Source organism: Aedes albopictus, chromosome 1 (genome assembly GCF_035046485.1).
Source record: "Aedes albopictus strain Foshan chromosome 1, AalbF5, whole genome shotgun sequence".
NCBI lineage: Eukaryota > Metazoa > Arthropoda > Insecta > Diptera > Culicidae > Aedes > Aedes albopictus.
Genome location: NC_085136.1, coordinates 273,235,087 through 273,247,516, shown reverse-complemented (window position 1 = coordinate 273,247,516; position 12,430 = coordinate 273,235,087). Strand labels below are relative to the sequence as shown.

The 12,430-nt window shown below is 37.3% G+C and overlaps 1 protein-coding gene across 2 annotated transcripts in view; it reads left to right on the top strand.

Moving 5' to 3' along the window:
• The window catches only part of LOC109400937 (cadherin-87A), a 1,070,191-nt gene that overhangs the window by 153,898 nt on the left and 903,863 nt on the right, over positions 1 to 12,430 (top strand). The window lies entirely within an intron of this gene.

Sequence of the window (12,430 nt, the reverse complement as noted above, 5' to 3'; positions counted from 1 at the left end):
CCGAACCCTAGTGACATCCGGTTTGTCAGGTTGGGGTAATGTGTTTTGGTAATAAGGGTTCATGGTATAAAGTCCTTGTTACTAAGGACATTTTCTAAAATTGCATTTATTCTGCCTTGCTGATAGTTCAAGAATCGGACTTTGCCCACCCGAGACTACACTTGATGCTAGGAAAACAAACATGCTTTACGTATCTAATTGCGTACTAACCTATCAAGGACTGTTAAGTTCTGGCAATTCAAGGACTCCAGAACTTAACAGTCCTTGAATTCAAGGACAGTTCTGGCAATTCAAGGACTCTGTCACAATAGATCTAAAAACTGGTCGCAGTGACTTATATACCCAACAAGGAATAAAAAAAAAATTCAAGGACTCACGTGCATTCTTATTGCACAACACATTCTCTAATTTGACAGAGTTTTGCAACTAGCCTAAAGTCCCGGATTTTTCTTTGCTGTCCTGGGACTAAACTAGATGCAAGACATGGATGGGGCTAGAGTTCCGATGCATAGATAAATATCAGTACCACCGTTTTGTTTTTCTCAGAATTCAAATAGATTGTGTTTGATTAGGGGCGCTCTTTCACTGGGATTTGAATCTCTATGATAACGGGACCTTTTTATCGCATTCTATTTCTTGCACCTATGGGATAACAAAACAGGAACTGTTTAGAAATCGATGCTTCATTGCCTCTCAATGACAATGGAGTAGTACGACATGCACTAAATACTAAGGATACGAGTAATGCCACAAAAGATCTAAATACTGGTCGCAGTGGCTCACCCGAACAGAAAAAAACCTAAGTATTATCAAACTTGCATGAACCTAAACTCTTTTTTTGGCATTTCACGCCGTCTTCTGTCAGACGCTGAACAGACTCAATACCACCATATAACCACCATATAACAGACAACACACAGAAGCTAGTTAGGAATTTTTCGATTCACGAAAAGTTTCTTCGGAGCCTTACTCCATGACTTGAGTACCCCACACAATGCATACGTTTGCGTGTACGTGACAGTAGTTTGACACATTTCTCATGGGAAAACTGTCAAAAAAACGCAAACTTCAACGGAACGGACGCTATGTGTTCCAGCCTTTACTACATATTTACTATACCTAAACGTTTAACTCCTTTAAGTGCATGATCACGAAGCCCACAAAATAAAAAAATGAGCTAATTAAGCACGGCATACCCCCTTGGGCTGATCATATAACACAGATGCCGGAGAAATGACAAGTGAATATAATGTTTATAAAATTAAGTAGAGATCATTGGGTATGTGACAGGTCACGCACGATGCCTTGTTGTATGCAGTTCGGGATGATCAACAAAATTATGCTCTGAATATACCTCATTTGATAGAAAATTTTCAAACTTGATTTATTTCAATTTTCACCGATAGAATATTTTGAACAAAGGCTTTTCTGACAGGTTAGAGCATGAGCTGAAACCCAATGAAAAAAGATTTTAGGTTCATGCAAGTTCGATAATATTTAAGTTCCTGGTATGCGTGGGGCCTTATTGAACCTACATCGAATTGAGGACTCTCCTCCACTGGAACCGGCTCTGGGCCAATCGTTGAATTATCAGATTGATGCTGAAGTTGTGTAACAAAACAGTCTACATGGATACATTATATGTCCCTATCTCTCTTACCGTGGACAAGCGTTAATCTCTCCTAAACTTTCTCCCAACTCTCTAAGTTGTTCATATTGTATATGAACAGACCCGTAGGTATAGTATTTCACTTTTTGAGCCACCAGTTTTTTTTTTCCTTTTTGATTTCAAGACCTTGTTAAATGTTAACATGACAATGTCACGGTCGCCATGTATTCTTTGGTGTTGCTCGTTCAATGAATTATTGAACTGAGATTCTTGGTACTCATCAGCAAAAATATGACATTTATGCGACACTCAATTATTTTTGTGTTGCTTGGTCACCCTCATCATTAATGGATACATTCATTTTTAATGATATCAAAGATCCCGTTGATTCGATAATGTTGGTAGGTGAGGGTGGGTTGAGCCTTTCACAGCGACAATGCTATCATTCCATCATTTTTTCCCACTCCCATCAACAATCGACCTTTCGGCTGGCATATCAACAACCCTTGCAACCCTGCCGCAGAACAAACAATCATTACCAGCACAAAACCAGCAGTCAAGTACACCGCAAAAAGCCGGTCAATTAAAGCCTCCTTCATCGCCCAGTACCAACCATTATGGGAGAATTAAATTTCCCAAAGTTTTATTACCTATACCCCGCCGGAACCTTTTCCCATTGTGACTCGGACGCCAACCATTCAGAGAAAAATGACAACCATTTAAACGGTGGCGGACGGTGGTGACGGTTGGGTCCACGCAGCCCATCAGCGAAGTACTTGTCATTCGACTTCTGCTGACTTGATTGAGTATAAAAACAATCTCGACAAAGAATACCCCAAAAGACGGGCTTGGTTAGGGTCCGCGGAATCCCAACCCCAAATTTATCATCTTCGCTGTGGGTACTGTTTCTTTTTGTGTTCCTACAACAGCAATGATTGAAATGATACCAGGCGGCCGGAGGCGCGACGATGGGGACACAACTCTCTTCGTCATAATCAAAAGGTTGTTGTATCGCTCGCGAGATGGGCTGGAGTTTTCAGGAACGCCGGAATCCACCGCAGCACCAACGAAGGCCTTCTTCGAAGTGTTGGGATGAAGAATCACGAATCGTAAAAAAAAACAAGTTGGTACGGAACGGTATATCTTGAACTTTCGTCGGGTTACAATGTTGTCTTTGTGGTGTTTGTTTGTACCGCGGCAGCTTGGTACTGCGAACTCAGTTTGGCGGAGGAAGACGACTAGGGTCTTTCGACTGAATTAGATTACACAAACAATCGAAACTCACTATGCACTTTGTCATATTATTACTAAATTATCTCACAATTGGATTAATGTAACCATCATCCAGTTTGACTTTCTATTTCACAGAATCGTAACTTGTTCTGTGGCTTAGTTGGTTAAAGCGCCGGACTAGCGATACGGAGTCGTGGGTTCGAATCCCACCAAAACAAGTGGTATTTTTTTACAAATTTATCTCTCAATTTGTCAATTAAACACACACTGTGTCTTCGAAAAAGTTTGAGTTTAAGTTGTTTCGTCAACACTGTCGGAGACGGCATTCTTATATCTGCTTTGTATCCCGAGATAGAAAAGTTTAAATCTTAGCAACTTAGCACTTAGCAACGAAATCATCAATTGTTGATTCACCAGATTGTTCATGACTTGCTGAAGAACTTTGCCGAAGACGCCACTCTTCTATCTGGTTTCGATCCCAAGATAGAACAGTTTAAAACGTCACTTGGCAACTAGCGCCACCTAGTGTCAAAATCATCAACTAATTGTATATTCACCAGATCGCTCTTGGCTTCCCGAAGAACTTTGCTGAAGACGTCATTCTGGGGCTGTCCATAAACCACGTGGTCATTTTTTTGGGACTTTTCAACCCCCCCCCCCCCCCGTGGTCATTCGTCCATACAAATTTTTTTATTTGTCCATACAAAATGGTCATGGGCCGAAACCCCCCCCCCCCCCCCCCATGACCACGTGGTTTATGGACAGCCCCTCTGCTCTGGAACCCGAGATAGAGAAGTTTATAGTTACAGTATGCGGCAGGAAAAAATGCGAAAGTGTTTTTCAACTCCAAACCTCATTTTCGTCCATTTGACGTTAGCCAAGCTATGTTTCAACGTTTCATGATCTCTAACAGGCCAATTTTCTGAAAAGTTATTTAAAAAAAATCTCTTTTTGGTCACAAACCTTTATAAGACGGTGCCTGAAGCTGAAGACAATCAAAATTTTCAAACCACTGAAAAGTACACAGGTCGCTAAATTTCATATCTGATAAAACAAAACTTTTAATTTTCTCTACAATATCATCATATATATGTGTTTATTTCATCTGGTATGTGAAACTACATGGCTCTGGACTAGTATGGCTTGGTTTTTCATCGAATTGAAGCTATTTTTTTTTACTATTATAGCCATTTTGTTTTATGACCATTGGGCGCGCAGTTTTTTGATACCAATTTTTTAGGCTAACATTATTACATGTTAAAAATCGAATATGTTCATTTTTATTTTGTAGTGCTAGAATATAGACGTTGACTAATACACTGTCATAAAAAAAATAGCCATATGAACCCCATATTCAGTGTGTAATAGCGCCTTGAACTTTTCGCATTTTTTCCTGCCGCACCCTGTATATCTGCAAACAGGCTCCACCTAGCGGCGAAATCACTAACTATTGAATCACCAGTTTGCTCTTGACTTCCTGAAAAAATTGCCGAAGATGACATTTTTCTATCGGCTTTGGATCCCGTGCTAGAAAAGTTTGAAGGTCAGTAGACAATCTTCTATAGGCTCTGGTTCCCGAGATAGAGAAGCTAACAATTGTATTTGTCAACTAGCGCCACGTAGCGATGAAGTTACCAACTAATTACACAGCGCAACATTTTTTGTCTCAAGAGTAAAGTTATGTGTCTCTGACAGATTTTGGGCCGCTGAATCCGAATTCGGGCTCAGATTTGCTCCAGCACGTCACAATTTTTGTTGAAGCAATCAAAAGGTAAATTGATCGATTAACATTTATATTAACGACTCATGCAAAATATTTTGTTTTACCAGATCAAATTTGAAAGATTTAAGCATTTTTTGTTAGTATGTAAACTTGCATGCAACTTTTAGAGGGTGACTTGTATGGGAAATATCGTACCTAACATAAATCGCTCAAATCTATCAAATTCAATTATGTAAATCGAAATATTTTGCATGAATCCGTAATTTAGATGTTAAGGCAAAACTGGAAGCATTTTCTCATTTTTTCGGTTTTTGATTTTGTTTATTAAATAACGAAGCAATATTTTCAGAATCGGTTTTCGTGCACATGTAGAGTATGGATCAAGGTATCTTTTGATTTATTTTTTTGAGGTGGAAATGTTTTCCATTTTTTTGTGAAATTTTGTTCAAAAATGGTTTCTGCAAAAACGAACAACATTTTCCACTACAAAAAAAATTCAGAAGATACCTTGATCCATACTCTCCATGTGCACGAAACCCGATTTTGAAAATATTGCTTCGTTATTTGATAAAAAATCAAAAAACCAAAAAGTGAGGAAATGCTTCCAGTTTCACCTTAATTGACCAATTTACCTTTTGATTACTTAAAAAAAAATGTTTCCATGCTTAATGGCTTGCAGTCGAAAAAGCCCAAAATCGCATATTTTGCCCTATACATTGAGGTATAACGCAAAATTGTGACGTGCTGGAGCAAATCTGAGCCCGGATCCGGATTCAGTGGCCCAAAATCTGCCAGAGACACATAAGTTAGCTCTTGAGACAGATCAAAAACTAATTTTTGTTACACTGTGTTATTGAATCACCCGGTGGTTCTATACTTTCTGAAAAACTTTGCCAAAGATAACACTTTTCTACCTACTTAGGACTCCGAGATTGAGAAGCTTAAAACTTAGCAACTAGTATCCCTTAGCGGCGAAATCATCAACTAATTGTTGAATCTTCAGATCGTTTTTCACTACCTGTGCCGAAGACGGCACTTTTCTGTCTGCTGTGGACCCTGATATGGGAAAGTTTAAAACAACCACAAATTGGTGAATCATCAAATTGCTCTTGAGTTCCTGAAGAACTTCGCCGAAGACGACACTTTTATACCTCCTCTGGATCCCGAGCTAAAGAAGTTTAATACTTTCATTGCTAACTAGCGCCACCTAGTGGCACAATCATCAACTAACTGTTGAATCACCAGATTGATCTTCCCGAAGAACTTTACCGAAGACTACACTTTTCTATCTCCTCTGGATCCAGAGATGGGGAAGTTCAAAACCTTACTTGATAACCAGCACCACCTAGCGGCATTATCACAAATTAATTGGTGTATTACCCGATTGTTCTTGAACTACTGAACAACTTTAACGGAAACAGAGTAGTTCCAAAGAAACTAGATCATGGGATATCGCATGTAATAACATATGAGTGCGTCTACTGGCGAGTGTACATAGCAACTACTTCTACAATGCGCCTCTATCGGGGGCGAATTACCAACAAATTGGATGTTAGTTGAATTGTGTGGTAGATCTACTCCAGTACTACAAGTTTGCCAAAGAATCTTGGAATACGCCTGAGATATTTGCTCACCCTCCCAATTAAACGAAATCCCGTATGCTGTGAGATTCCTACAACACGGATTCCTACTGCACCTTCGTACCAACCGTGTATGCAGTAGGAGTCTTGATGCCCCATCTTTGCTCGCTTTTGGAAATTCTCTTGGCAATTGTCTCAGCTATTGTGTTGAAAATTGAGTTCGGGATTCCTTTGGCAATTTTTTTTTCAATATTTTTTTGGGACTCCGTTTTTAGAAAATTTCTCAGCATGGCTTTGTGAACTTCTTCAGTTTTTTTTTCTACGGAAATTTCTATAAAAATTTCGTCTCCCTGTTTTTTTTTATTTTAAAAATTTGTTCGGAAACCCCTCTTTGGAAATTTCTTCAACACTCTTCTGGAAACTTCTTTGTCAATTGCTTCGGAAATTGGTTGAGTAATTCATTCGGCATTTCCTTTGGAAATTGATTCGGTGCATTTCCTGTGAGTTATCCTGTGAAAATCTTTAGAATTACCTTTGGCAGAATTGAGCAAATTCTTTGGAAATCTTTTCAATATTGGAAGTTATCTAAAAAATCCCATAAGATTATTTTTTGGGGCTTTCTTAAACTTTTTTTAAGGGCTATTTTGGTCATTTCTTAGGAATTTGGTTCGGTTGCTCCTTTGGAAACTTCTCGGCAATAATGTTAATGATGATTCAGGTTATATTTTTGAAAATACATATGACATTACTTTTCGGGATTTTTTTAGGAAATTGTTTTGGAAATTTATCTGGCAACTCCTACAGGGTTTCTTTCGGAAATTTCTTTGAGAGTTTCACCGACAATCCCTTTGCTAGTATATCTGACAATTACTCTTGTAATTCTTTCGATAGTTACTTCTGAAACTCATTTTGCAGGTACTGTTCTTTGAAAATTCCTTGGTCAATTGGTTTATAAATTTCTGTGGCAATTTTTAAAACATTTTCCGGTTATTCCTCAGAAAATTCTTTGTTATTCTTTATTCTTTGTTATTCCTCTGGAAATTACTTTTTTAAATTCCTTACGTAATCTCGTCTATTACAAAATTTGATATACTGTTGGATACTCTCTTGCAAATTAAAAAAAAAATCCAAGGCTTTTTTTTCTCCTGCTGCGACCATTAATTTGATCTATTAAATCCGAGGCTTTACAACGGAATGACTGAAGAAAGTTTCAAAAGCATTACCTAAGGAATTTCCAAAACAAATCTAAAGTTTTTTCCACAGAATTGTTTGCCAAAGAATTTTCTAAAAAATTCACAAAGCGATTCTGTTATAGCTGGAGGACTCTTAACCCTAAAAGGGATACCTGGGGTCCATTGGACCCCAGGCGCCTTTCAGAGTTCGTCTTCGATGGAACACACTCAGCGAGGTGACGAAACTGAGGCCATGAAGGTATCCCTTTTAGGGTTAATAACCTAAGTACTTTCCAAAGAAATTGCTTCAAAAATTACCTACAAGGGAATCCGGAAGAAATTGTCGAATGACGCCCCAAAATAATTTCCGGATAAGTATCCAAAAGAGTTGCTGGAGAAATTTCCAAAAAAGAATACCAATGAGGCACTTTCGAAAGAATTTCAAAAAAATCCGGATTAATCCACCTAATGATAGTGCCTTTCTCGTTGAATATGTATTCACTGATCTTTCCGTCGACGTTAGCCAAAATGTTCCTGAATTCTGATAACGCTTTATATAGAAAAGCAACAATTTTAACAGAGCCATCATCGATTTGGGAAACCTATTGATGGTACATATTGCAATGTAATGTTCAACAGCAAAACAGAGCTCAAAAATATCAGACCTCTCAGTTGACTACTTGACCACCTGAACCCTAGTCGTGCATTCAGGCCATAGCTATGTTCATTTAGAATCCGGAATGACAAAATCACGTATATCTTAGGGATGGAATAACAAAAATAAAAGATGAAGCCCTCAAAACAAAGGTTATTTATTGTACTTTCATGGAAAAATATCATTGAAATAATTTATTTTTATTTTTCACACATTTTCTCACTTTTTCAGTGTTGACCTCTCTAAAAATTTGCACAACGGTGGTAAATTTTAGCAACAACCCCTTCCGCACGTTTGTTCAACAATCAGGTCATCTATGCAGTGTCCTGAGTGCCTTGACTAGTCTGACTAGGATTCCGAAGAAAAATTGCCAAACTTTTTTTTTATTGCGAAATGAGGGGCAATTCAGTGAATTGAGAAAACGCGAAATTTGAGTGTTTTTTTTTTTCGTTGATAAACACTACCCATCTGTGACGATACCACTGAACGTCTCCGGCTGTCATGGCAGCTCATAAAAATAGGTAAAACCTCTACATATCCCTTGTGTGCGTTTTTGAAAAGCAGCACGCGATTCTTGAGGCTGTCATCCTTGTATGAATTGGTTCTCATCATCTTGTTGCGAAAAAACTATGCCCAGAGTTCGAACTTCTTGCCAAATCTTCAAATTCAAAGCAGATTTATCAATGAACCCAAGCTTTTTTCTTCCGAGGACACTTCCTTATGCCATGGTTAACAACATCTGTGCACATAACACATAATGGTTTTGACTATATTAACATTTTTCGCGACTGTCGTACCTGATCACGCTAAATTTTCAACGTGTTTCTGCAAGATTTTTTTCCTCCTCTTGTCTTCAATCTGAAATAACTTTTCACTCGTTGCAAGAAAATCGATGAAATTTTCACCATTTAAAGAGGATTAGTGTATGATCAGAGTGCTGCAAAAGAATGATGATTATATTCATTGAGAGCGCCACTAGAAAATGTGACATGATTCCGGATTCTAAGTGAACATAGCTTTATGACCCCATTCCATACGCTACGGCAGCGAGGTGAGCGTCAGCTTATGCATGGAGAAGGTTAACTTTATTCACAATCACAGATCACTTTGTGATCTTCGACAAAGTTTTTTTTCAGCACACTTAAGGCTATATTTAATTATCATTGGTAACACGATTCATGTAAAATTTGACCTTCTCACGAGAAAAAAAAAAAACAGAAAATGGAAATTTTCCATTCAAATTTCAACCGCAATGAAAAAGCGAGGGCTCAACCAGCCGCACCCTAATTGTAAGCAGTAAATTTAGAAGCAAAAGGAGATTGAAGATTAAAAAAGCTTTATTCGGTGTTTATGCGATTGATTTTTTTTTTCATAAAACGTTGTTCCATCCTACTACAGTCAGGTCTTTTTTTACGCGGTTTTGATTTACGCGGCCGCGTAAATGAAAACTCCATACAAAAAAAAAAAAAATTGATCGTCTTATTTCTGCATGATTCGTCGAGAAATGGTGAGACATTTTTTACGCGGTTTTTCGAAATTTGAACTGAGTTTTTTTACGCGGTACGTATCCCCCGCGTAAAAAAAAACCTGACTGTATATACGTACACCGCAGGAATCTGAAATGGTGTGATAAGATGAGATCGCTTTGGTCACGATTTTGTTCTCTTGCATATATGAAGACTTTGACCATTAGATTAGATTAGATTAGATTAGATTATATGTGAAGATATGGCTTGCGTCCAATTTCTTGCAACTGTTCATCATGTTACTTAAAAAGCTGTGATTCGAAGTATCTCATGCATAGGTTTGGTTTCATTTCCGGCTCGGAACCGGTTGCGGAACACTGCCGGTAGTCTCTTAAATAGTCTGAGCCTATTTGCTTGCTTACGTTTATTAGGTTATCAAAAGAGCCGCGCTTTGCTGTGTCGCATGCATGGGTTTGGTTCAATTTTAAATTTAGCCGCTTTTAGAGGGAAACCCGGAACTAGTTTCGGCACTACTGGCAATCCCTAATGTGATCCTAGCCTACTTCCTTGATAACTGGTCATCAAGTTGTCGGAAAAGCCGTAATTTGATTCGATCAGTTGCATATTTGGCCACTTTTAGCGGGACATCCGGAATCGGTTCCGGAATACTACCGGTTCAGATATGGCCTGAGTCTTTTTTTTATGCCAATCTTTCATTTGGTTATCTAAAAAGTCGCGCTTTGATGTGTCGCATCCAGAGATTTGGTTCACTTTTATATTGGGCCTCTTCCGGCGGAACATCCGGAACCGGTTCGAAATTGAAAAAAAAAGAAATAAACAATTTGCAGAGAAAATTATATCAAAGAAATTGCTGAAGGAATTTTCATAAAAAAAATGTTCGCAATAATCGAAAAGAATTTTAAATAAATTACTCAGAAAAATAAGAAAATATGCTCATAGATTCCCCAAAAGCTTTGTTGAATGAATTCTCAAAAAATTGGCCAAAAGAATTCCTGAAAGAAAGCCAAAGAAATTTTAGGAGATATTTCCGCAGAAGTCCCCAAAGGAATTCTTAGATAATGTTTAAAAACACTAGCCAAAGAAATGTAAAATCGAACAAAATAATCTGAATAAGTTCTCTAATGAAATGCAGAATGGTTTTCCAAAGAAAGTGCTGAATCAATTGCTAAAAGAAATGTTTAAGCAGTTTTTAAAGAAATTGCTGTAAAGCCTACCTATCAATTGTGTGGGAAATTTTCATAGGAGTTTCCAAGGGGTGCGTAATTCTATAAAAAGAAAAGATGGCCGACTACGAAACTTTTGATAGCAATTTCTCCTGGGACTGCTTAAAGAGAGATCAGAAGTTTACTACCATCAGTGGTATTCATTTGTAGTTGAATTTGATGTGAGAATAAGGCATTGATGAGCAATCTGTCATGTAATCTAATGCAACACGGAAAACCGATGTAAACTTGTTGAGTATCATGTACTTTAATTTATAGGCTATTACGTATCCCAAAATAACGAGCAATTGATTGCAAATTAATTAAACACCGTTCCAATAGCCTTTAAAAACTCCACTCAGCCGTAAAAACCTCCTAAACCCATATTTATAATGACACAACAACCGCGATGACAATCCAATTTATGCGACTTACACAAATTTTGTGCATCAGTTAGCATAGTACAGAGTCTGCTTGGTGTCATCACCGCCACATGAACCACCGCACGGTCGGCCAAATTGGAAAACCAAACTAAGCTCGCATCAGCAAATAAATTACAACCAGAGCCGGGGCGATAACTAGTGTGTCAACCGCACTCAAACAAACTGGTCACCTGATAGCAGGGGGGCTGAGACTGTGATGTGGGGAAGAGGGAAGGAGGAAGCCACCGAAAAATATAGTTTCACAAAATGTCGATTCGGTAGAATCTGTACGACGGGGAAAAATTCCAGCTCTGTCAGCCAACCCAATATCAGAAGGTGGAAGCTTTTTGCGATAATTGAGTGACTTTTAGGCAGCATAATTAAAAGTTATGTGTAGGATGTGAGACAGTCAAAAAGTTTTCCCAAAAAAAAAAATGAAAAATGTGAAATAAAAATAAATAAAACCAAAAAAAATCGAAATAAATGAATAAAATTGCTTTCATTGATTTGTCTTTATTTAAGAGACTTTCAGCCCTTGGCTGGTTCGTCTATAAGGAATAAAAGTTTTTAGTAGGATTTGAAACTGTCATTGAAATGTTAAAAAAAGAATGAAAAAATAGAAAAAAAGTATCTACCATTAGAATGTTAAAAAACTAGGAAATAAAGAAATTAAGAAAAAGATAAACAAATATCAAGAGGTGGAGGGTCTTTGCGATAATTGAGCGACTTGAAGGCATCATTTTAAGTCGCTCAATTATCACAAACAGCTTCCACCTCTTGATTTTTTTTTCTATAATAAACACAAAAAAAATCAAGAGGTGGAAGCTGTTTGCGATAATTGAGCGACTTAAAATGATGACTTTAAGTCGCTCAAGTATCGCCAAGGCCCTCCACCTCTTGATGTTTGTTTATTTGTTTTTGTTTATTTTCTTCAAATTTAATATAAATTTATGAGTATAATGTCAGATTGTTATTGTTTTTTTTTCTTTCAAAAATGAAAAAAATGAAAAAAACTAAATTTGAATAAAGAAATCAAAGTTCTAAGTAGGTTTTGACACTGTCATCGAAAGGTTTTTTTTTAAGAATGAAAAAAGGAAAAAAAAATGAACAAACAAACATAAAAATGGAAGCTCACTGTGTTAACTATCACGACTTATTGTCAGCATATAAAAAAGTTCTTAAAGGGATTGTGAATTGAATATCTATCATGAAAAGCTGTCTAAAAAAATAAAAAAATGAAAAAAAACTTACCTCTGAGCAAATAAATATCCAGAGATGAAAGTTCTTGCCAATAATTTAGCGACTTATAGTCAGTATAAAAAAGTTATTTGTAGGACGCAAACAATC